The 25538-nt window shown below is 39.0% G+C and overlaps 1 long non-coding RNA gene across 2 annotated transcripts in view; it reads right to left on the reverse strand.

Moving 5' to 3' along the window:
• LOC143644662 (uncharacterized) overlaps positions 1 to 25538 on the reverse strand; it is a 164366-nt gene that overhangs the window by 45158 nt on the left and 93670 nt on the right. The window contains exons 1-2 of one of the 2 annotated variants that reach the window (XR_013156814.1): positions 15584 to 15694; positions 4435 to 4518 (exon numbers count right to left, since the gene is read on the reverse strand). This is a non-coding gene — a long non-coding RNA (uncharacterized LOC143644662). Of the gene's footprint in view, positions 1 to 4434; positions 4519 to 15583; positions 15695 to 25538 lie in introns of those variants that run through there. The other variant, XR_013156812.1, reaches the window with a different exon arrangement.

Raw genomic sequence — 25538 nt, forward strand, 5'->3', positions numbered from 1 at the left:
TGCTACCTATCTTAACATGTCAACCCCCAACCAGAACCATTCCAGCCAATCCTAAAGAACGCCTAGGGCAATATATAAGATTCCACAAGGGTTCCATGCACTAAGGTAACTTTCCAGAAACCTACAACCTCCAGATGGGTCCCTGGACCAGACAAGTCCTAAAGCCTAGAGGGCCCAGCCTCTCCAGGACATCACCTAGTTCCATCTCCCTACCCCATATTAGTAACAGAGCCTTTAAACATGAAAAAGTTAGAATGACCTTAGCCTAAAAACCCCTAAAGAGAAGGATAGAAAGGCCAAAGGTGATGGTGGAGTTATACATAGAAGAAAGGACTTAACAAATGAATATGAATGCTGAATCATTAAATTGATATCTCTTTTAGTCTCCAGTATCTTAGAGCAGCTAGAAGTAAAACCCTAAAATTGTGGATTTGTAACCCATGTCAAACTCTGCAACATATTCTACAACTAATTGTGGTGCTGTGCTTTGAAATTTATTGCTTTTTTTGTATATATATATCATTTTTCACAAAAAGAAAGAAAGAAACAAAGTCAATTGTAGTGATAAAAAAAAATTTAAGCTTTCTAGCCTCTTATATTCTGGAACAGCTAGAAGGGAAAATCTGAGAGGATCGTATGGTAGCCCGTGACAAACTCTGGGATCTGTCCCATAACATCTTGTTGAAGGGTGCTTTGAAAACTATTGTTTTTTTATTTCTTTGCTGTGTATATATGTTATACTATACAACAGAAAAATTATTTTAAAAAACCACATTCATTGCTGTTTGTTTTTTATTCTACAGGGACATATGTAAATGTATTTTATGGATTTGTTTTAAAAACAGTATTGCTACTAAGTTAGGCAATCCTCTCTTGATTGACAGGACTACCCCGCGAGCCTGCTGAAACCTTATAAACAGAGGCACAGGCCAGCTATTTAGATTTTTAGTTGAGAATTAAATTTTCCAGCAATAAGTTCCTTTATCAGCACTTGTACCTATGGTTTTTTCCCTTGGAAGAACTTTGGTAAGAATGAAATACGTCCAACCTTGGAAGCATTTTGGAATTTTTTGGTAGGTCAAGATATAAGTTTGCTTCTTGAAATTTGAGTCAGTTCCACATAACCGTTTAGCCTGATTTGAGTGACAAGCCACAATGTTTGATTTTATCCTAAGATATTTCACTGTGTAGAAGCCTGTAAAATGTGGCACCCGTGGACTTTGGTTCTTCAGAAATTCCTTCGTCAGAAATGAAACAAGTTCAGGGTTTGTGGCTGTGTGACACACATTAGCAACCAATGTTGACTCCAAAGTCTCAAATATTCAGTTTCAGAAAGCGATTAGAAAACTTGGAAGAGAGACGAGGGGGTGGAGAAAATGTGGTTATCCTTTTACTCTCTAATTCGTCTGCTTTATGTATGAACCCCCAGCTGGAAAGTTAACTGTTCACATTTCAGATAATACAGTGAAATTGGATCACTTGAACTAACAGAAATGGTTTAACTGGTTACTCAACTTCATCACCTTATCATCAAACTGACCGTCCCTCTCTTATTTTGGAAAATAAACAGAGAACTTGTGAGTTGAGTGAATCTGTGGGGCATTCAAATATCTGTTTTCTGGCAGAATCAGTGTGAGTATAAAATGAAGTTGGAAAAAGTAATAGCCACCTTATTCTATTACATGGCAACCAGAGAAGCCATCTGGTTAAATATCTAACCTGTTGACATTTGGGGGGGGCAGGGGGGGCAGGGGTGGGTTGCTCAATCGAAGTCGGATCTCTCACATGTCAGATGAACATTCTTAACTGTAGACTTGTTTTTTTAATTGACAAAACTTCACACATATACAGTCCATGCATGGTATAATCAGTGGCTCGTAATATTATCACATAGTTGTGAATTCATCAATATGAACATTTGTAGAATATTTGCATCCCTCCAGAAAAAAAAAATACAAAGAAAAAACCTCATATATCCCATATTCTTACCCCACCCTCTCATTGGGAAGTATTTCAATCTACCCAATTTATTGTACACCTTATCCCCCCTATTATTTATTTTTGTATCCATATTTTTTTACTCATCTGTCCATATCTTGGATAAAAGGAGCAACAGACACAAGGTTTTCACAATCACACAGTTACATTGTAAAAGCTCTATCATTATATAATCTAAACTGTAGGCTTTTGACATTATCTTCATATGAAGTTATCCTCAGAGCCTCAGAGAAACACTGGTAAGAATGAAGGAAGCTGATACACTTTTTTTCCTCAAAACACTCCTATGCTCTTTTAATTATTCTCATTTATAATGCAAATTAATATAAGTGCAAATATATTATTTAACATATCTAACAAAGAACTAAGCTTTCTTTGTTCTGTTTTTTTTCTCTTTTTTAATTTTTTACTAATTTTTAAATTTTTAAAAAATACAACAAATACAAGCATTAACATGTGATCATTCCAATTTACATATATATAATTAGTAATTCACAATATCATCACATAGTTGCAAATTCATCATCATGATCATTTCTTAGAAGTTTTGCATCAATTCAGAAAAAGAAATGAAAAGATAACAGAAAAAGATTCATACATACCCATACCCCTTACCCCTCCCTTTCATTGATCACTAGCATTTCAATCTACTAAATTTAATTTTATCATTTGTTCCCCTATTATTTATTTTTATTCCATATATTTTAGTTGTCTGTTGATAAGGTCGATAAAAGGAGCATCAGATATCAGGTTTTCACAATCACACAGTCACATTGTGAAAGCTCTATCATTATACAATTATCTTCAAGAAACATGGCTACTGGAACACAGCTCTACATTTTCAGGCAGTTCCCTCCAGCCTCTCCATTACATCTTAACTAACAAGGTAATATCTATTCAATGTGTAAGAATAACCTCCAGGATAACCTCTCAACTCTGTTTGGAATCTGTCAGCCATTGACACTTTATTTTGTCTCATTTCACTCTTCCCCCTTTTGGTTGAGAAGGTTTACTCAATCCCTTGATGCTAAGTCTCAGCTCATTCTAGGGGTTTTCTCAATATCCCTTGATGCTGAGTGAGGAGGGAGTTTTTAAGTCTATTTGGAGCTGGGGAAGTATAACCTCAACACTTCTCCAGAGAGAGAGCCCATAAATAAGAAACAAAGGGGAGTTGTGGGAGACCTTGGGTCCTTAAGAAATATTTAACTGCAGGAAAATCTCATTATCTGTTTCGTCTTTCCCTTTAAGTCCCAACCTAAATGTCACCTTGTCAATGGAACTTACTCCAGATATTCTCAGGATGCATTGTCTATTCATTCAAAGACATTTATTGAACACCTACTGTATATCAGGCTTGAACAAGAAGCCAGGACCAAAGCATGCAAGTTCCCAGCCTTCAAGAGGCTCCATATCTTGTTGGGAGACAGATTTACTAACAGGTACAACACTTTGCTCTCACAAATAGAAGAATATACAAGGAGATGCTGTGTAGCTTCACGGCAAAGAAGGCTGACTTTAGAGTAAGACAGACTGGAAGGTGCAGGGGAGAGGCTGGAGGTGATGACAGTGACAGCAGTGGTGGTAGCCTGTAATGCATTGTAATGCCCCCCATGCCCCACCCTGCTTTCCGGTGGCATCAACCCAAATCTTCATCTTTAGAAGCCTCAGAGTTTTCTGTCACCTATAGACAAACACATTCCTGACCGAGCCTTATGAAATATAAAAGCTGAAAAGAATCTTGGCAGTATTTAACAGTTTCACCCACAGTGTATTTCTGACACTGCTAGTGCCATGGAGTATTAATTGTTATATATATTTAAAAAGGGACAGTTCTTGTCAAAGAGCATGAAGAATTCTGGGTTGAAGCCAACAGGTTTTATTCAGATGTTAATGTGCTGTATGACTCTCCCTAGAAGTCCTCTTTGACTGAAGAGCATTTCCCAGGATAAGTGTTTCTCAGAGCAAACAGAGGGACAGTCACCTCATTTAGGAAACTGAGGCCCGAGATCCAGAGAGGTCTGTTGGATCACTCAAGATGGCCAGCACTCGGGCACTGGGTGTCCTGACACCAGTGAAGGCTGATGGGGCAGCTGTCTTCTTGGGCCTTCTCTTCTGGTGGAGAGGCTGGGCCCTCAGCTTGTGGGTGGTCGTGTGTGGTCACCTGAACAGTCACAGCCCTGCTCTGGGATTCTCTGACAAGTCCTTTCAGTCTGGATTCAAGGCAGACTCTAGACACTGTCATCTGTGCAGCCAATCCTCCCCTCTCTGAATTTCTCCCAAGAAGCTCAACCTCAGTGTCTTCTCCCTCTAAATTACAGAACGCCTCCACACCCCCACACCCCAGTAGATATACACTCACACACCACACACCTCTTTCCCTGTTGACACCTAAACCCAGAGAAGGGGGCTGGGGACGAGTGGAAGGCGAAAACTCACTTCTACTTCTAGCCTTTATAGGGCGTCCAGGAGTCCCAGGCAAGGTCGTTTTCTCCATTTCTTAGCACATGGGGCTTCTTAAACCTGAGCCAAACAGCAATATGGATAACTTATTATCTTATATAATTACCATCAGGGTTTATTTTCTTTAAAGTGAAAAATTGCTAACATTGTCTTTAGTGCTTTGCCCTTAGAGGCTGCTCCACTCAAGAGAGGACCATGGTCAGTCTCTGGAAGCAACACTGAGCCCCAGTAGGATCAATAGGGAAGGTCATGGCTAAAATAAATTTTGTTAGGAAAGTGAGCCAGACCCTAAAAGAATGGATCAGCCCTGGAGGAAGAAAGGGGCGGACCTGGGAGATTAGCACTGGCACAGGGGGCATGTCAGACTAGAGGAGGAGGACAGGAAGCTGAGACTGGGGCCTCCTGCCCTCCTTTCCATCTCCTCCCCACCGCAGCCCCTTTCTCTTTCCCTTGGTCTCCCCACCCTCAAACACCACTTGTCCTAAGATGACTGGCAGTAGATCCATGGCCAAACCAGCTCTGGGGAAGACAAAATACTACATGCTTAGCCTCCCTAGTAACAACACAATAAAAAGCTAAAACAATCATAGCCCCCCTGTATGAGCACCTTCCTAGAAATTCTTTGAGGTATTAGTATTATATGCGTTTACATACATTAACATATATATTCACAAAACAACCTCCTGAGGTGGCCACTGCCATTGGCCCCATCTTTTCAATGAGAAGATGAGGTATAAGGAGGTTAAGGGACGTGACCAGGGCCAGGCAGGAGACCTGGGTCTGGTCCAGACAATAACATTCCAGGTTCCACCCACTTACCCACGGTGCCTTACATTGCAAAGGTTTTAAGCAAGGAGGGATGTCCTTAGAAGATATTCTAAACAGGAACAGATTTTATTTGAAATAGTTATACATCTGGGACTATCTCAAGTCAGATATTATTCCAATTTCATATTGTTCAAAATACTGCACTAACTAAAATATCTGTATTGTAGTTTTTAAGTGTAGAAATATTTAAATATCAAAAAGTAGCTTTGTAATGACTAATCACTGATTACAAATGCAATTTGAAAGGGAATGAGTGTGGCTGTTTGAACAAATACAGTCCCAGAGTATGGGGTATGTTGAGTGAAGGACTGGAGTTGACAGAAGTCTTTTCCGCATGGCTGTACAAAAAAAGGGAGCCCTCAGCACGCTGTTTTATGTTTGATCATGTCTTCCCCTTAATAAACCTGCATCGTTCCGTTGGGCTATGCATAAAAATGCATTGCTCCAGAACATATTTAAATTTCAAATGCATATCAAATGAAACTGAACCCAGTGCCGGTTAAATTCTCTGCATAACTCAAGTGGTTATTTCATTTCACTCCAGTTCTTTGGAGCTCTGCAGCTGAGTTTTTTTCCCTCCTTCCTCCCCCATAGCTGCTTCCCACCCAACCCCCAAGTCTGGTCTATCTGCAATCTTCTAGTGGCAATTAGCCTAAAAGATATACCTTCCTGCTCTGGTTTTGTTTAAAAGACATTAATCTTTATTATGTGGAATCCTCTATGTTAACGTGTGTTTTATTCTCAGCATCTTATTGATCTGCACTTTCCATTCCTTCTTATTAATGTCCAGCAGCCCAACTTTTAGAGTCAAATTTCAAAGAGAACACTTCTTCTCCTTGGGAAGGAAGCCCCCTCATGTTTCCGGAAACACAAGGAGAATAACTGGTCCCTAATCCATAGGAATAGACTGTTTATCCCCACCAGCAGTGGGGAAGAGAAAGCAGCCATCCTCTGCTCCGTTAACCATCACCAGCCTGGTATAGAGCTACCCAAGCTTCTCCTTGGTGGGATAAATATTTAGTCCTTGGAAGCTTAGGGCACCCAAAGGAGACTCTCTCAAGGTCACTGTAGAGCTTTTACAGAATGCTAAGTGGTGAGGGTGGGGTGTGGGGAATCAACTCTTCTTAATTTGAGAATCTCTTCCTTTCCTTTGCTTCATCTTTACCTAAATGTAATATTTCAATAATTGCCTTACTCAAAATGCTTTTCTCAAGCCATTTATAGAAATTCTAAACTAAGTTATTTCAATGGTCATTGTTAAGTACAGTAACAGAAACTTAAAAGCAGAAAGATGATTCCAACCATGGAACTTATTGCATTAAAATAAATTTCTTATTTTGGCATAATTTTAATTTTACAGAAATATTACAAAGAATTTATGGATAATTCCCACACACTCTTCACCTAATTTCCCCTAATTTTAACATTTTATGTAACCATGGTATATTTGGTACCATATTGTACTCAATACAATACTCTTAACTAAATTCCAGCTTTATCCAGATTTCACCAGTTCTCCCGCTAGTGTCTTTTTGTTGTTATTGCTCTAAGATCCAATCCAGGATGCCATGTTGCATTTAATGGTCTTTTTTGTTCTTATTGTGTATGATATCACTCTGGCCTCCCCACAACACACACACTCCTTTTTTTTCAACCAATCAGTGATAGTTCATGAAAGAGTAGATCTGAAAGGAACCCTAGAGTTTATTTATTTATGTATTTCCTAAATGGTGCCACACGTCCCACTGGTGGTACAGGTAAGATCATTTTAGGTGGTACACATAGACATTTTTTAGTTAAGTGTATTTTAATGACCTTTAGAAAAATATATAACAAACCCATCAGACACAATTTCACAGATATTATTTCCAAGGATGAAGCTAAATGTACAAAAGATGGCTTAAAAGAAAGTATTAAGTGGGTAATTGTATAGGCAATCCACATGCATTATTAAATACTGGAAGGGGATTGAAATTTGGAAACACCAATCTGTCTCAGATTCTTCTTTACACCCGGGAAGAAACTGAGGCTCAGGGAGAAGTGCTTGTGCCTCCCACTGCCATGCCCAGTGCTTCCAGCTAGGGCTCCCCCAAGGTCCCCCATCCTCGCACAGGTGCAGCCCTCCTGCAGACCCAGGGATGGCTCCTGGCTGTTCAGAGTGGTCCATGCAGCCTGCCAGGTGTTGGGGCAGCTATGGGCTTGAGATCCCTCTGGTCAATGGGGCAGGAGAGCCTCCCCCCAAGAGGCTATGGGGAAAGTTTCCCTCCATCATGGAAAGGTGCACAATTATCAGTATATAAACTGTAGTTTATACCAGTTTATAAACTATAGCACCCCCAGGCCAAAGACTACTCCACAGATTCAAAACGGAGAGGAAAAACAAGAAAAGCATATCTATTATGCTATCATACACCTAAAAAAGAGGAGTAGGAATACAAATACATAATACACATCTGCCTATGTTAAAAAATAAATGATGGAGGAAGATGGCCAAATAGAGTAATTCGAGATTATCCCTGCTCCATGGAAAACTTAGAGGAGGGACAAGAAGGCGACTAAGGTGGTGATTTGGGAGTGCAGCTGACTTGGGAGATCCTTCTGCACCACATGAGGCAGCCCTGGTTGCAGAGGCCGGGGAACTGAGAGGCAGAAAGCTGGAGCCTGGTGCAGAGGCTCAGAGCCTGTGGGAGTGCACGGACAGGAGTGCGGGACTAGGAAGTAAGCTTGGGTGCGCTACCCTCACCAGCACAGCCCCGTGACTGGTGACTCACCCCACACCCCACACACCTGAGCCTTGTCACCCACACCTATTCCCCACACTCCAGGTGCCTCCACCCCACCACCCCCCAGTGCACGTACCAGCCCCACACCCCCACCCTAAGTGCAGTCCAGTCCATCTCTACTGCACCCCTCCCGAGCACTACCTCCCACTCCCTGTTCCCTGCAGGATGTTGCCAGCTCATAAAAGCTGCAGGCACTAACCTCCATACCTAGGCTATCCCTGCCCCCCTGCCCATAGTGTCACACAGCCTTACCCCACCCACCCCCCGACCTCTGTGCATCAGTTTATGGCACTCCTAGATCTATGCATGTGCATGGGCTCCCAATCATGTCATTCAGCTCTGGGAACCACACTTTATAGCAGTCCTAGAACCGCGCATGTGCACGACCCTCAGCCACACTTTCCAACTCTGAGAAAATGCTGACCAGCACAGCCCCCAATCCATGAAGGCATAATGCTGACCTGCTGCCACAGCTCTACGCATGCACACAAAGGGCCCCATGCCTTAGACCAGCCCACACCAGATTTACACCCCTCAGACCAGTGCACCCATACAGCTATATCCTTCCCAGCTGCTGGGTGATTATTATATTATCAGCATAATATCCCCAGCCTGCACCTATACCTTCCCTGAAGCAAATCACCACACTGAGTGCCCAAACCCATACCCTGCTCCCCACTGTACAACCATTCTGCAAACAAAAAGCCTTAGGCTACTGAAAGAAATCAACTCTCAAAGTAAATCAGTCAAGATATTTACATGCCACTAAGACAGCAGAAGATCACTAAGCATATCACAATGCAGACAAATATAGCCCTGCCTAATGACCAAATTAAAACACCAGGGGAGACAAAGACGTTTGAAGAACTCATCAAAGATGTTCATACAACTTTACCTAATAAAATAAGTGGGATAGCAAATGACATAAAGGAGATCAAGAGACAGTAGAAGAGCATAAAAAGGAATTTGAAAGAATAAATAGAAAAATGGCAGATATCACAGAGATTAAAGAATCTGTTGACCAAATAAAAAAACCTACTAGAGGCACACAACACCAGATTTGAAGAGACAGAAGAAGGAATAAGTGATATAGAGGACAGGATAGTTGACTATGAAGACTCAGAACAGTAAATGGCAAAAAAGATGGAAAAACTTGAATTGGATCGCAGGGAAATGATTGACAAAACAAAGTGCACAAATATAAGAATCCTTGGTGTCCCAGAAGAAGAGAGGAGTGAAGGGCTAGGGAGATTAGTTGAAGATACAATGGAAAAAACTTCCCAACCCTCATAAAGGACATAAATATACAAGTCAAAGAAACCCAACGAACCCCAAACAGAATAAATTCAAATAGGTCTTCACCAAGGTACATACTAATCAGTCTGTCAAATGTTAAAGAGAAGCAGAAAATCCTGAAAATGGCAAGAGAAAAACAATCTGTTACATACAAGGAAAACCAAATAAGACTGAGTTCAGACTACTCAATTAGCACTCTGGAGGTGAGAAGGCAGTGGTGTGATATATTCAAGATCCTGAAAGAGAAAGACTTCTAGCCAAGAATTCTGTACCCAGCCAAACTGTCCTTCAAAATTGAGGGAGAGATTAAACTTTTCACAGACAAAGAAGTCTTGAAAGAATTTGTCAACAAGAGATCAGCCCTACAAGAAATACTAAAAGGAGTTCTGCTGGCTGAACAAGAAAAACTGGAGAGGGGGGCCTGGATAGGGCATAAAATTGAAGAATATCACTATGGGTAATTTAAAGAATACAAAGGGAAAAAGGGAAAAGTATAGATCTGACAAATAAAATTTAAAAGATAAGATAGTGGAATCAAGAAATGCTTTTTCAAATGGCCATTATCAACAAAACAGAAAATGACAAGTGCTGGAGAGGATGCGGAGAAAGAGGCACACTTATCCACTGTTGGTGGGAATGTCAAATGGTGCAACCACTGTGGAAGGCAGTTTGGCGGTTCCTCAAAAAACTGAATATAGAATTGCCATACGACCCAGCAATACCATTGCTAGGTATCTACTCAAAGGACTTAAGGGCAAAGACACAAATGGACATTTGCACACCAATGTTTATAGCAGCATTATTTACAATTGCAAAGAGATGGAAACAGCCAAAATGTCCATCAACAGACAAGTGGCTAAACAAACTGTAGTATATACATATGATGGAATATTATGCAACTTTAAGACAGAATAAACTTAGGAAGCATGTAATAACATGGATGGACCTAGAGAACATTATGCTGAGTGAGACTAGCCAAAAACTAAAGGACAAATACTGTATGGTCCCACTGATGTGAACCGACATTAGAGAATAAACTTGGAATATGTCATTGGTAACAGAGACCATCAGGAGTTAGAAATAGGGTAAGATAATGGGTAATTGGAGCTGAAGGGATACAGACTGTGCAACAGGACTAGATACAAAAACTCAAAAATGGACAGCACAATACTACCTAATTGCAATGTAATTATGTTAAAACACTGAATGAAGCTGCATCTGAGCTATAGTTTTTTGTTTGTTTGTTCTGTTTTTTATATATATTTTTTGTATTTTTTATTTTTATTTTTTTCTCTATATTATCATTTTATTTCTTTTTCTGTTGTCTTGCTATTTCTTTTTCTAAATCTATGCAAATGTACTAAGAAATGATGATCATACATCTATGTGATGATATTAAGAATTACTGATTGCATATGTAGAATGGAATGATTTCTAAATGTTGTGTTAGTTAATTTTTTTTAATTAATAAAAAATAAATAAAATACTTTCAGATTTTAAAAAAAGAAATGCATTTTCAGGAATAACTTTGAATGTTAATGAACTAAACCTACCAATTAAAAAATATGAATTGGCAGAATGGATTAAGAAACATAATCCAGCTATATTCTGCATACAAGAGACTCATCTTATACACAAGGATACAAATAGATTGAAAGTAAAAGGATGGAAAAAGATTTTCCCTGCAAGTTGTAACCAAAAGAAATCAGGAGTAGGTATATTAATATCAGACAGAGTAGACTTTAAATGTAAAGACATCATAAGAGACAAAGAAGGACACCATATACTAATTAAAGGGTCAATTCACCAAAAGGATATAACAATCTTAAATGTTTATGCTTCCAATCAAGAGCTCCAAAGTACATGAGACAGACATTGGCAAAACTGAAGGGAGTGATAAATGTTTCAACAATAATAGTAGGAGACTTCAATACATCACTCTTCTCTATAGATAGAACAATCAGACAGAAGATCAACAAGGAAACAGAGAAGTTAATTAACTTGATAAATAAATTAGACATAACAGATATATAGAGGTCATTGCACCCCCAAAGCACAAGGTTATATATTCTTCTGTAGTATTCATGGAATATTCTCAAGGATAGGTCATATGCTGGGGCACGAAGTGGGTCTTTATAAATATAAAAATATTGAAATTATTCATTGATCACAATGAGATGAAGCTGGATCTCAATAACCACCAAAGAACAAGAACATTCACAAATATATAGAGATTAAATAACACACTCTTAAACAACCAATGGATCAAAGAAGAAATTGCTAGAGAAATCACTAGCTGTCTGGAGATGAATGAAAATGAGAATACAAATCAGAATTTATGGAATGTATCAAAGGTTGTGCTAAGAGGGAAATTTATTGCCTTAAATGCCTAAATTAAAAAATAAGAAAGAGCAAAAATCGAGGACTTAACAGCAAACCTGGAGGCACTTGAGAAAGTACAGCAAATCAACCCCAAAGCAAATAGGAGAAGAGAAATAACAAAGATTAAAGTAGAGTTAAATGAATGGGAGAAAAAAAGACTAGAAAGACTCAATAAAACCAGAAATTGATGGGCCATTAGCAAGACTGACAAAGAAAAAAAGAGAGAGGATGCAAATAAACAAAATCAGAAATGAGAAGGGGTGCGTTATCACAGACCCTGAAGAAATAAAAGAAGTCATAAAAGGATACTATGAGCAACTGTACACCACAAATTAGACAACTTAGATGAAATGGACAAATTCCTGGAGACACACAAACAAGCTACACTGACTCAGGAAGATTTCAACCAACCAATCACAAGTAAAGAGATTCAGTCATCAAAAAATCTTCCTACAAAGAAAAGCCCAGGAATAGATGGCTTCACAGGGAAATTTTATCAAACATTTCCAGAAAGAACTAACACCAATCCTGCTCAAACTTTTCCAAAAATTTGAGGAAAAAGGAATTCTACCTAACTCATTTTATGAAGCTAGTATCATTCTAATACCAAAACTGGGTAAAGGTGCTATAAGAAAAGAAAACCACAGGCCAATTTCCCTAATGAAAATAGATGCAAAAATTCTCCATAAAACATTAACAAATCAAATCCAACAGCACATTACAAGAATTATACACCATGAATGCAAGTATGTTTCAACACAAGAAAATCAATGTAATACAGCACATTAACAAATCAAAAGGGAAAAATTACATGATCATCCCAACTGATGCTGAAAAAGCATTCAGCAAAATTCAGCAACCCTTTCTGATAAAAACACTCCTAAGATAGGAATCAAAGGTAACTACCTCAATATGATAAAGGGATTATATGAAAAACCGATAGCCAGCATTGCACTCAATGGAGAGAGACTGAAAGCTTTCCCCGTAAGATCAGGTACAAGACAGGGATGCCCACTGTCACCACTATTATTCAACATTGTGCTAGAAGTTCTTGCTAGAGCAATCAAACAGGACAAAGAAATAAAAGGCATACAAATTGGAAAGAAAGAAGTAGAACTCTCATTATTTGCAGATGATATGATACTATACTTGGAGATTCTAAGAAATCTACAGCAAAGTTACTTGAGCTAATAAGTAAATTCAGCAAGGTGATGGGATATAACCACAAGGGTTCCATGAACTAGAGTAACTTTCCAGAAATCTACAAACTCCAGATGGGTCCCTGGTCCAGATAAGTCCTGAAACCTAGCCCAACCTCTCCAGAATATCAAATAACTCCATCTCCCTACCCCTTATTAGTGACAGACCCTTCAAATATAAAAACTTTAGAATTGTCATAGCCCAAACAACCCCAAAGAGAGCGATGGAAAGATCAAAGATGATGGTGGAGTTACACATAGAAGATAAGATTTACAAATGAACATGCCTGCCTGTATACATTTGTCAGAACTTAAACTGTACACTTAAATTTCGTCTATCTTATTGTATGTAAATTATCCCTCATTAAGTTGACCTTCAAAAACTGAAATTTTTAACCTTTAAAAAAAAAAGATTTACAAATGAATATGAATGCTGAATTATAAAATTGATATCTCTTTTAGTCTCTAGTATTCTAGAGCAGCTAGAAGTAAAACCTAAAATTGTGAAATTGTAACCCATGTCAAACTCTGAAATACGTTCTAGAACTAATTGTGGTGCTGTGCCTTGAAATTTATAGCTTTTTTGATTATATGTTATTTTTCACAAAAAAAAAAGGAAAAGAAGTTGCTTGTGATGATGAAAAAAATATTTAAGCCCTCTAGCCTCCTATGTTGTGGAGCAGCTAGAAGGAAAAATCTAAGAGGATTGTATGGTAGCCTATGACAAACTCTGGAATCTGTCCTGTAACTGAAGAGTGCTTTGAAAACTATTGCTTTTTTATTTCTTTGCTTTGTATATATCTTATACTATACAACTAAAAAAAGTTAAAAATAAAAAAATTATAATAAGTGATGGAAAGATAATCAAAATCTTTACAAAACTGGCTAGTTTACAAAACTGGCGGGAAAAGAAGTTGGGGGGACCCTAGACTTCTCCAAAAACTAGTGTTTGGTAAATTTTGCTTTGGTGCCAGGTACATAATTTACATAATTAAAAACTAAATTAAAAAGTGATCTCTAAAATCTGAAAGCAAAAGGGAAAAATGAACCTAACTGCATATGATTTGGTGTCAGAACTGCAGGGAGAGGAAAGATTTCCACTTACCTTTGGTGGGACAAATTTGCCTTAAGAATGAAAAGAACTGTAAAAAATACCTTAAACTATTTTTCAGCACTCACAATGCTGGCAGAAGATTGGTCTTACTATTCTTAGACAGTTGTGTGGATGTTTTGGGATAAAGCATCTATTTATCTCCCAGGTATGATGACTACATTTAAGAAGACTTTTAAATAAAATCTCATGGCAATATATATATAATATTGGACAAGGCAAATACATTTTTTAAAAATTTATTTATTAATTAAAAAAATTTAACAAACGAACTAAAACATTAACATATATAATCAGTAATTCACAATATCATCACTTAATTGCATATTCATCATTTCTTAGAACATTTGCATCAATTCAGAAAAAGAAATAAAACGAAATAGAAAAAAAAAAGATTATACATACCATACCCCTTTTTCCTTGCTTTCATTAGCACTTCAAACTAAATTTATTTTAACATTTGTTCCCCCTATTATTTATTTTTATTCCATATGTTCTACTCCTTTGTTGACAAGGTAGATAAAAGGAGCATCAGACACAAGGTTTTCACAAACACACAGTCACATTGTGAAAGCTATATCATTATACAATTGTCTCCAAGAAATATGGCTCCTGGAACAGAGCTCTACATTTTCAGGCAGTTCCCTCCAGCCTCTCCATTACATCTTGAATAACAAGGTGATATCTACTCAATGCGTAAGAATAACCTCCAGGATAACCTCTCGACTCTGTTTGGAATCTCTCAGCCATTGACACTTTGTCTCATTTCACTCTTCCCCCTTTTGGTCGAGAAGGTTTTCTCAATCCCTTGATGCTGGGTCTCAGCTCATTCTAGGGTTTTTCTCAATCCCTTGATGCTGAAACTCAGCTCATTCTGGGATTTCTGTCCCATGCTGCCAGGAAGATCCACACCTCTGGTAGTCATGTCCCACGTAGACGCAAATACATTTAAAAAAAAATAGCTTATAAGGGGTTCAGCAAAAACCAGAATGAGCATTGTATATCTTTCCACCCAGTTTTCTATGTCTAACTATGTATTTTTATAACATGTACAATGACACCATTCTGAATATATATGTTCTATAGCCTATTCTTAAAATTGTTTATTACTACATGAATTTTTTTCTGTATCCTTGTGGGTTTTCCCACCTCTGCTAGATAGTAAACTCCAAGAGACTGGAACTTTGAACAGTATTCCCCCAACTTTATTCCCATACCCCAATCTCAAATTTTGTCATATAGGCGTAATTTCTCTACAATTGTTGTCTCAATATTTTTGTTTGAAACAACTCCCATTTTTCTTAGCCTTATCTTATTCTTGAAATTATAAACATGATAAACTAGTAATATGTTCTGCTAATGTGATCTAATAGAAATATATAACTAACAAAAGTAAATGTTTATGTGGTATGGTTTTAAATAATCTTATACAGAGCCAGTGGACCCCATTTTGGTGAAACCCTTTATAACATCATTTTTAATGATTAAATAGATTTCTTTTTAACTGGCTCAGTGTTTTTGTGTACCTTCTATGGCGGTTAAAGCATCTTTAGATTTGTGTAAGCACCACCGCAATCAGGACCCGGAACCATTCCATTACCCCCAGAATCCCCGCTGCTGCCCTCTTTGTAGACTGGTCTCACATGGATAGATTCTGGGGTGTAACCAAGCTCACTGTTGCATCATTAGTTTGTTTCCTAGTTTCCTCTTTGATGACTAGTTTGCTTGAAGCCTGGAATAGTTTTAAATTGTCATCCGTCTAGGGTTTCTAAGCACTTATGTAAATACCCAGATAGACATGACCTATCTGGTCTTTCTTCTATTTTCATTTCTTTCCATAAGGTCTCCTCAAGATCTCATGCACTTATGCAGACGTCATGGTCTGTGCTGTTTCTGGGCATTCCTAAACAAAGAAAAACCATATGGCCATCTCAAAGCTGGAGCAGCTCAGCTTTAATACGCAGTACCCATGAGTGCCTGGCTTTGGTTTGGGTGTTCTCTCTCTGTTTCCTCTGTCCTTACCTATCCTCTCCTGACAGGCAATCCAGCCCTAATCTAAATCTAGAGAGCCCATCTTTACTTAGGGATGAGGGGAGGGTATGATTGAAAGGAGCAGCATGAAGAGTTCTTTGAGGTGATAGAAAAGCTCTGAATCTGATTTTAACGCTGGTCACACAAATCTCTATGTGAGTTAAAACTCATCAAAAGTATAATGAAGATGAGGATGTATCCTGTTGTTATAGGGAGAACTTTTAATCCACTCTATTTCACAAACAAACAAATAGTCAATCAATATCCAACTTGGATACTCCAAGTCATCAGAGGCAGGTTGCCTGGCACACTTTTCATGTGCAGCTAAACTTATGTCATAGCACCACTTTGGCTGGGAAGTGTTGGTCAAGGCATAGAAAACGATCTGGTTATTTTAAATAATGTTTTTTTTTTATTAGAGAAGTTGTAAGTTTCCAGAAAAAACATGCAGGAAATACAGGTTCTTTATACCTACCTTATTATTAACATTTTGCATTAATGGTACCTTTGTCACAATGGATGAAAGAATATTATAATTATACTATTAACTATAGTCCATTTACATTGGGGTGTGTTTTTCCCCATATGTGTACATTTATTATAATTCATGAAAGAACATTTTTTAGAGAACCATCTGATTTTGAACTTTAAATTTTTACCAATATGCTTCTCATTTTCCTGGCAAACAGGACTTTCCTGGCAGAGTCATTAACACTTTGGGGACCATAGTGCTTCTCCCCCCACCCCCGCATTGCTCTCTGCCTTCTTTGCTCAGTCACAACTGGTCTCTTCCTCACCCCATTCCTGCCTTTGGAACTTTGGCAATTAAGTCCCCATCCTGTTAAAATTCCCAGGTTGAATCCTGCCCATGCTTCCAGCTTCCTTTTGCTGTTGATCCACCCAGATGAAGAGAAACCACTCCCATTTGAATTCACAGAGCCCCTGTCCTCCACACAGTCCTACTTCTTCTATGGCAGAAGACACCCTCCTGGACATGGTCTACTGACCCAACATCATTCAGGACAGCCTATAGAAGGACAGATATGTGTGCCTCCAGAGACTTTCATTACATGGGCTAAACATACAGCTGTTTGTTGACTGATAATTCTACCACCTTGGCATTCTCTTCAGCTCTTCTAGTGGCGACCTTAAACAGTGGTTCTTGGGGTGTGATCACCAGTCTACCAGCATAGCATCATCTGGGAGCTTGTTGGAAGTGCAAGCACTTTGGTCCCACCCCAAACCCACTGAATCAGAAACTATGGCGCATAGACCAACAATCAGCATCTCAAGTAAAATCCACAAGTCATTTGGAGAAATGCTAAGGTTTGAGAACCCCTGGTCTAGAGTACTGGTTCTCTTCCTGCCTACACATTACCGAGGGCTTGTCTATTCCAATATCCAGATGAGTGCTGATGTCATCTTGGGAAAGGTTGTGGCAATGGAGGTGAGGAGAAGTGGTCAGATTTGGGATATTTTAATAGCAGAACCAACAGAATTCACTGTAAGCTAGATGGGAATCCAAAGATTATAATTACTTGTGGAACTTTAAAAAAATATTAATGCCCAACCACCACTCTCAAATCCCAGATCCAGGCATGTGTATGTTTCTTAAAAACTCACAAAGTGTTCCAATGTGCAGCCAGAGTTGAGAACCAATCTAGAAGAGTGTTTCTTTCAAACTTTAATGTGCACTGGGAACACCTGAGGTTCTTGTTAAAGAACTGGGGTGGAGATTGAGAGTCTTCATTTCTTAGAAGCTCTCAGGTGCTGTGGGTGCAACAGGTGCTGCTAGTGGGACGACCCCGCCTCCATCTGAGGCTCATTCACTCTTTCTGTCTCCCCTTCCCTCACACTCTGTATCCAAGCAAAAAGTCTGTCCTATTGGCCTCACCTTCAAATATATCCAGAATGAGATTTTTTCTTACCACCTCCACCCCAGGACTAGCCACTGTCATCACACACCTGGACCATCATCACTCACCTCTATTTCTAACTGGTACTGCTTCCTCATTAATGGCTATTTCATTCAGCAGCCCGAGTAGCCATCTTAAATTTTGGCTCAGATTATATCATTCTCTACTCAATTCCTTTCAATGATTTTTGTGATCTATAAACCCCTACATAATCTGCCACCCTTCTCCCCATTTTTCTGAGCTCATTTCCTACCTCTCTCCCTCTCTCCTACCTCACTGCAGCCATCCTGGCCTCCTTACTGAACCACAAGGACATTCCTGCCTCTTTACCTTGGCTCTTTTCTTCTCCCTACCTTGAAAGCTCCCCCCTCCCCCCGTATGCACATTGCTCAGCCCCTAACTTCATTCAAGTCTCTGCTCCAGTGTCACCTCATCAGAGCAGCCTTCCCCAACATTCTGTTTCTCTGGTATACTCCCTGTCCCTGCTGCCACCCTCTGCCCCACATCACTCACTCTCCTGGATTAGACATCTCTTACTGAGTAACAGATCACCCCAAAACTTAATGGCTTGAAATAGCAATGGATTATTATCACATATGGTTTATGTGGCCCAGGAATCAAGAAAGGGCACAATGGGGGACACCTCATCTCTGCCCAAGGTGATTGGGGTTCAACTGACCCATCATAGGCTGGCTCCTGAGATGGTCTGCAGGCTCTTTCTCCCACATGCTGGCTGTCACCTAAGGGTGTGGCTGGGGCTTCCTCACCACATGGCAAGGGCAAGCAGCTCAAGAGATGGAGAATCCACCCCCAGATCCTACACAGCAGCAGATGCCCACATGGCTGTTAGAGATGGGCTCTAACTGCTGTTAGAGATGGGCTCCCAGTCAAGCCAGCATTCAAGGAGAATGGAGGAGTATGGAGGAATTGCAGACATTATTTAGATATCCCACACTCCTCCTCCCCTTGCTTTACTGTTCTTTATAGTTGTCATCACATAGCATGTGTCTAGTTCTTTATGTTTGTCCTTCTCTCCCATCAGAATGTCAGCTCCCTGAGAGCAAGACTCCCGTCTGCCTTGTTCATTCCTGCATCCCCTCTGTTTATAACCATGGCTGGCACAGAGTAGGTGCTCACTAAATATTTTTTGAATGAGTCAATAGGCAGGTAGTCACCTCCTATTTGATTTGGAAAACTAACCACTTGCTGAGAATAAAAAGAACCTCCAGGTATAGGCTGCTGTTGGAAAAGGAAACCAGAGAAAATTAAAGCAATGCCCTAGAACTCATTAGCTGAGAGTATCCAACAGGGTCACTTTCCCAGCTGACCTGGACTATAACAAATCAGCTATCTGGGAGAATGCAGGGCCGTGACTTGAGGTGTGCCTTAGCAGCCACCTCCTGGAATGATTCCTGATCTCTTCAAGTGAGAGACCCATGCCTTCCCAAATGGGCAGCTTGCTCCTGAAGGAGAAGCACTGTGTCTTATTTTCTAGATGTTCCCCACAAAACACAGTATATTTAAACCTCAGTGAGTGCCCAATCAAGAGACTACAGGGATAGCAAGATACAGTAATGGCTATTGCTTATTGTGGGTGTGCTGGGTGCCAGGTTCTGTGTTAAACATGTGATGTGTATTGTCTCTTAATCCTCAAATGGAATTGTATCTGTTTTATCGATAAGTAAACTGAGACTCAAAGAGATAATGAACAAGGTCTAGCACATGATGGAGAATTGGCAAATATTTGTAGGCTGATTGCATTCCAGCCATTTGATTATCCTTCCACATGGCCTGCTTTCAACTATTATATACCATGTGCGGTGCAGGTAAATGGATTTATCATCTAGCTGTAGGTGGCCAGCTCCTGAAAAGCCACATCCAGACAGAACCAGAAGAAGATGCGTCATTGAGATACTGAATTGGAGACAAATGTAGCAGCTCTAGTGTTATGCCTGCAATTGGCATTGTTCTACTATTTTAGCACTGAATAGCTGGTAACATTTTTGGAAATTCAGTCAGGAAAGGAGGATGTGTATGTCAGCATGAGTCTCTGAGAATGGCGGCCCCTGGAGTTGTGTAATATATTGCTCTTGTCATCAAACAAGTTTTTCCTTCCATCTGCCATCCCGCTTCCTTTGAGGAACTCCTGCCCCATTCCACGGGCTCAAACAGAGGCTGTCAATTAGGATACTCTACTGTGTGCCTCCCACCAAACACAGGTCAGCCAAGCAGAGAACTGGTTCCATTCTCCTGCCAGCAACATAGCCTCTGTAACTGGTTCTGAGTTGAGCAAGGAGTCAGTCTGGGTTGATCAGAGCACTCCCTAGGACCTGTCTGCCAGAGCTGGCATGGAGGAATAATTTACCTTTAAGGTTTAAGGAACAGTTTCCCAAAGCAATTGCATTCAGATCCATGTAAGGCTCACTCCCAACTCTAGTCCAGACACAAAGTCACTCTACTCAATTGCCTCCTTCTGAAGATGAAGAGAGATTTCTGTCCTCCTCCCACCCCACCCTGATAATGCCTATTCAAATATATGAGAGCAGAGGGTGGGCAATGGTGGCGCAGGGCGGACTTCTCGCCTGCCATGCTGGAGACCTGGGTTTGATTCCCAGAGCCTGCCCTTGCCCCAAAATAACAATAACAACAAAAAATATATATATACAAAATACAAATGAGAGTAGAGCATTTTTTGAGTGGAGGCTGTAGTTGTAAAGGAAAAAACAACGTACTGCTCTCCTTTCTTTATATTTAGAGTATTTTTTTAATTAATAAAGCCAATCAACATGCAATATGAACATTCTTTTTTTCATCAGATAGTTGTATATTCATCACCAATATCATTTCTTAGAACATTTGCATCAATTCAGAAAAAGAAATAAAAAGAAAATAGAAAAAAAATTCATACATACCATACCCCTTACCCCTCCCATTCATTGATCAGCATTTCAATCTACTAAATTTATTTTGACATTTGTCCCCCCATTATTTATTTATTTTTAATCCATATGTTTTACTCATCTGCCCATAAAAGAAGCATCAGACACAAGGTTCTCACAATCACACAGTCACACTGCAAAAGCTGTATCATTACACAATCATCTTCAAGAAACATGGCTACTGGAACACAGGTCTACATTTTCAGGCAGTTCTCTCCAGCTTCTCTGTTACGCCTTAACTAAAAAGGTGATATCTATTTAATGCATAAGAATAACCTTCAGAATAACCTCTCAACTCTGTTTGGAATCTCTCAGCCATTAACACTTTATTTTGTCTCATTTCACTCTTCCCCCTTTTGGTCAAGAAGGTTTTCTCAATCCTTTGGTGCTGAGTCTCAGCTCATCTAAGATTTCTGTCCCATGTTGCCAAGAAGGTCCACACCCCTGGGAGTCATGTCCCACATAGAGAGGGTGAGGGCAGTGAGTTTGCTTGTCATGTTGGCTGAGAGAGAGAGGCCACATCTGAGCAACAAAAGAGGTTCTCTTGGGGGGACTCTTAGGCCTAATTTTAATCCTTTGCATGGTTAAGTTTCATATGAACAAACCCCAAGATTGGGGGCTCAGCCTATTGCTTTGGTTGTCCCCACTGCTTGTGAGAATATCAAGAATTCTCCACTTGGGGAAGTTGAATTTTCCCCCTTTCTCACCATTCCCCCAAGGGGACTTTGCAAATAGTTTTTTATTCACTGTTCAAATCCTACTGGGATTTATCAAGGCATCACTGTGGACAAACCTACAAAATCTCATGCCCTACTCAAGGTTCCATGTACTTATGATGTTCAAGTAAGCTGTCCACATAAGTTATATTAGGAAATGCACTAGTCAAAATATAAATTTTGTACCAAATAAACATTTTTTGCTTTAGTCTCACATATAGGTTAAAGTTTTAAAATATTAATTACCATCTGTTTTAACACCCTGCATTATTGACATTCTTTTGTCCTTCCTCATGCAAAATATTTTTTATATTTAGAGTATTTTTAAAAAACAAATCTTTTTGTGTATTTGTACCAAGACCATGTTTGATTTTGGGATGCTGAATTCATGGTAATGAAGGGTTTGAAGCAATCTCTGATTCTTTCACTTGTGTCATTTGCACAGTGATTTTATGCCAGTCATTATGCAAAACTCTGGGGACAGAGCAGGTAGAAGTCACAGTTGCTCCCTGCCATTTTGGAGCTTTCAGTCCACCAGAGCAGCAAAACAGTGGCCTTCAGTTCTCTTTCGTTCTTACCCTTGAAAATCGTTTTCTAAAGCAATCTATCAAGAGCCCCCATGGTAGCCTATTAGCGTCAGAAGAGGGGCTTTGAACCCAGCAGCCTGACCTCTTCCTCAAGGCACTTGAAATTCTAAGTCTTCCAGCAGATTTCCCCCAGGTTCGGCCTCCAACCACCTGTTCAATTATCTTGAAGCAATTTGAAATTTCAGAGTTCGGTTTTATTTTATAGGGTTTACTTATTTTCTGACTTCAAAATAAATTAGCCTTATTTTAAAATTCAAATACATTATACATATTTGCATAAAAAGTGAAACTCCCTATATAACATGTACCAGAGAAAGCCACTATCATTAGTTCGGTATATTTTTCATTAATGTTCAAATTGACATGTTACTTTTAATCTTCGAAAGAAATCAGCCCCTTCACACTATTTCTTGACTCTTCTTTTCTCTAAGTAATACATTTTATATGTGTACTGTTCAGTACAACAGGCACAAGCTGCATACAGCTATTTAATTTTCAATAAATTAAAAAATGAAATTAAATAAAAATGTCATCTCCTCATTTGCATGTGGCACATTTCAAGTGCTCAGTAGCCACAGGTGACTGTGGTTATAGTGTTGGATGGCACGGACACAGGACATTTTTGTCACCACACAGAGTGCTCTTGGACAGTTCTGATCTAGGAAACATTCAGTGTTGGTATAGAAAGATCTACCTCATTCTTTTTCTGACCTTCCCATCATGTTTCATCCCAAAGATATGAAAAAAGATACTTAATCATTTTCTTACTGAAGCAAAAATGCTCAAAAGCTATAAAACTCTATTCAGTTTTTCAGTTTTTAAAATAAAACCTCTGTTCTTCCAGAGCTGAGGCTGAAAAGAGATGATTTAATATGTTGATACATCAGTATAGGGTTGAAGAAAGGAGAAGGGTCAGTGGTTGTTGGGTAATTTTAACATAGCACTACAGTGTGTGGAGATGCATCTTAATTGGAGATTTTGTGGAGGTTTGTTTTTTTTTTAACACTTTTTCTTTTAAAATAATTTCAAACGGACAGGACAGTTGCAAAACTAATACAAAACCCATACAAAGAATTCTGCCACACTTTCACTCTGATAGCCAGATCCTTTTAACATTTTGCCAAATTTTGCTGTCTCCCTATTTATTTCTAGCTATCATTTGTCTGTCTCCCTATTTATTTATCTATATATTCCTAAAACATTTGTGACTAGGTTGCATACAAATTACTCCTTGAATACTCAATATTTCCATGTACGTTTCCTAAGAACAAAGATATTCACATACGTAACCACCTTAAGTGCAGGTGGCAGATTCAAGAAATGCAAAATTGATATAAAGCTTATAGGCCTTATTCTAATTTTTTCATATGTCCCAATGATGTCCTTTTAAGCCTTTTCTCCCCCATTATTAGATCCTCTCCAGGGTCGCATATTGCATTTAATTGTCATTGTCTCTTTAGTCTCTCTCTTTTTTTAATTGTGGACACATATCTACAACATGAACTTTCCCATCTTAACCACTTCCAGGCATTTCATTCAGTGGGATTAATCACATACACAATGTTACACTACTCTCACCACCATCCATTATCAGAACTTTCCCATCACCCCAAACAGAAACCCTGTACCCATTATGCATTAATTCCCCATTCCCCTCCTCACACTCCTCTTCACTCCCCTGCACCTGGAAACCTGTACTCTGCTTTCTATTCCTATAAATCTGCATATCTTAGCTATTTTCATGTAAGTAAAATCATACAATATCTATCCCTTTGTGTCTAACTTGTTTAACTCAGTAAGTCTTCGAGAATAGCATGTATCAGAACTTCATTCCTTTTTATGGCTGAATAATATTCCACTGCATGTATATACCACATTTTGCCATCCAGTCTTCTGTCGATGGACATTTTTGTTGCTTTCACTTTTTAGCTATTGTAAATAATGCTACTATGAATACAGAGGTGCAAATATCTGCCAGAGTTCTTTATATGCTTTCAATTCTTTGAGGTATAAACCTAAAAGTGGGATTGCCAGATCCTAGGTAAGTTCTGTGTTAAACTTTTTGAGGAACTAACAAACTTTTCCATAGCAGATGCACTATTTTACATTCTCACCACAATATACCATGGTTTCAATTTCTCCACATCGAAACCAGCACTTATTTTCCATTTAAAAAAAATCATAGCCATTCTAGTGGGTGTGAGGTAGTATCTCATTGTGGTTTTGATTTGCATTTCCCTAATGGCTAATGATGTTGCATATCTTTCATGTGTTTACTGGTTACTTACATATTTTCTTTGGAGAAATGTGTATCCAAATCCTTTGCCCGTTTTTAAAATTGGGTTGTCTTTTTGTTGCTGAATTATAAGAGTTCTTTATATATCTGGATATTAAATCCCTTGTCAGATATATATGGTTTCAAAATATTTTCTCCTATTCTGTTGGCTTTTTCACTTATTTGATATTATCCTTCGCACACAAGTTTTTAATTTTGATGAAGTCCAATTTACCTGTTTATTCCTTTTGTTGCTCATGTTTTTTGGTAAAAAGTCTAAGAATCTTATGCCTAATGCAAGGCCCTGAAGATATTTTCCTATGTTTTCTTCTCAAAGATTTATAGTTTTAGCTTTTATATTTAGATCATTGATCCATTTTTAAGTTCATTTCTGTATATGGTACAAGGGAGGGGTCCACATTCATTCTTTTGCCCATCATCATTAATCCAGTTTTCCCAGCCCCATATATTAAAGAGACTATTCTTTCCCCATTGAGTGGGCTTGACATGCTTATCAAAAATCAATTGACCTCAGTGTTGCAATGGTGGCTCAGTGGCAGAATTCTTGCCCGCCATGCCAGAAACCCAAGTTTGTTTCCCAGTGCCTGTCCATGTAAAAAAAAAAAAAAATGAATTGGCCATACAGGTGAACTTACTGCCCTCTCCCCTATGTGGGACATGACTCCCAGGGGTGTAAATCACCCTGGCAACATGGGACAGAAATCCAGGGATGAGCCAGTACCCAGCATCAAGAGATTGAGAAAAACTTCTTGACCAAAAGGGGGAAGAGAGAAATGAGACAAAGTAAAGTTTCAGTGGCTGAAAGATTTCAGACAGAGTTGAAAGGTTATCCTGGAGATTATTCTTATGCATTATATAGATATCCATTTTTAGTTTATGGTATATTGAAGTGTCTGGAGGGAAATACATGAAACTGTTGAGCTGTGTTCCAGTAACTTTGATTCTTGAAGACGATTATATAACTATGTAACTTTCACAGTGTGACTGTGTGATTGT

This window comes from Tamandua tetradactyla, chromosome 1 (genome assembly GCF_023851605.1).
Source record: "Tamandua tetradactyla isolate mTamTet1 chromosome 1, mTamTet1.pri, whole genome shotgun sequence".
Taxonomy (NCBI): Eukaryota; Metazoa; Chordata; class Mammalia; order Pilosa; family Myrmecophagidae; genus Tamandua; species Tamandua tetradactyla.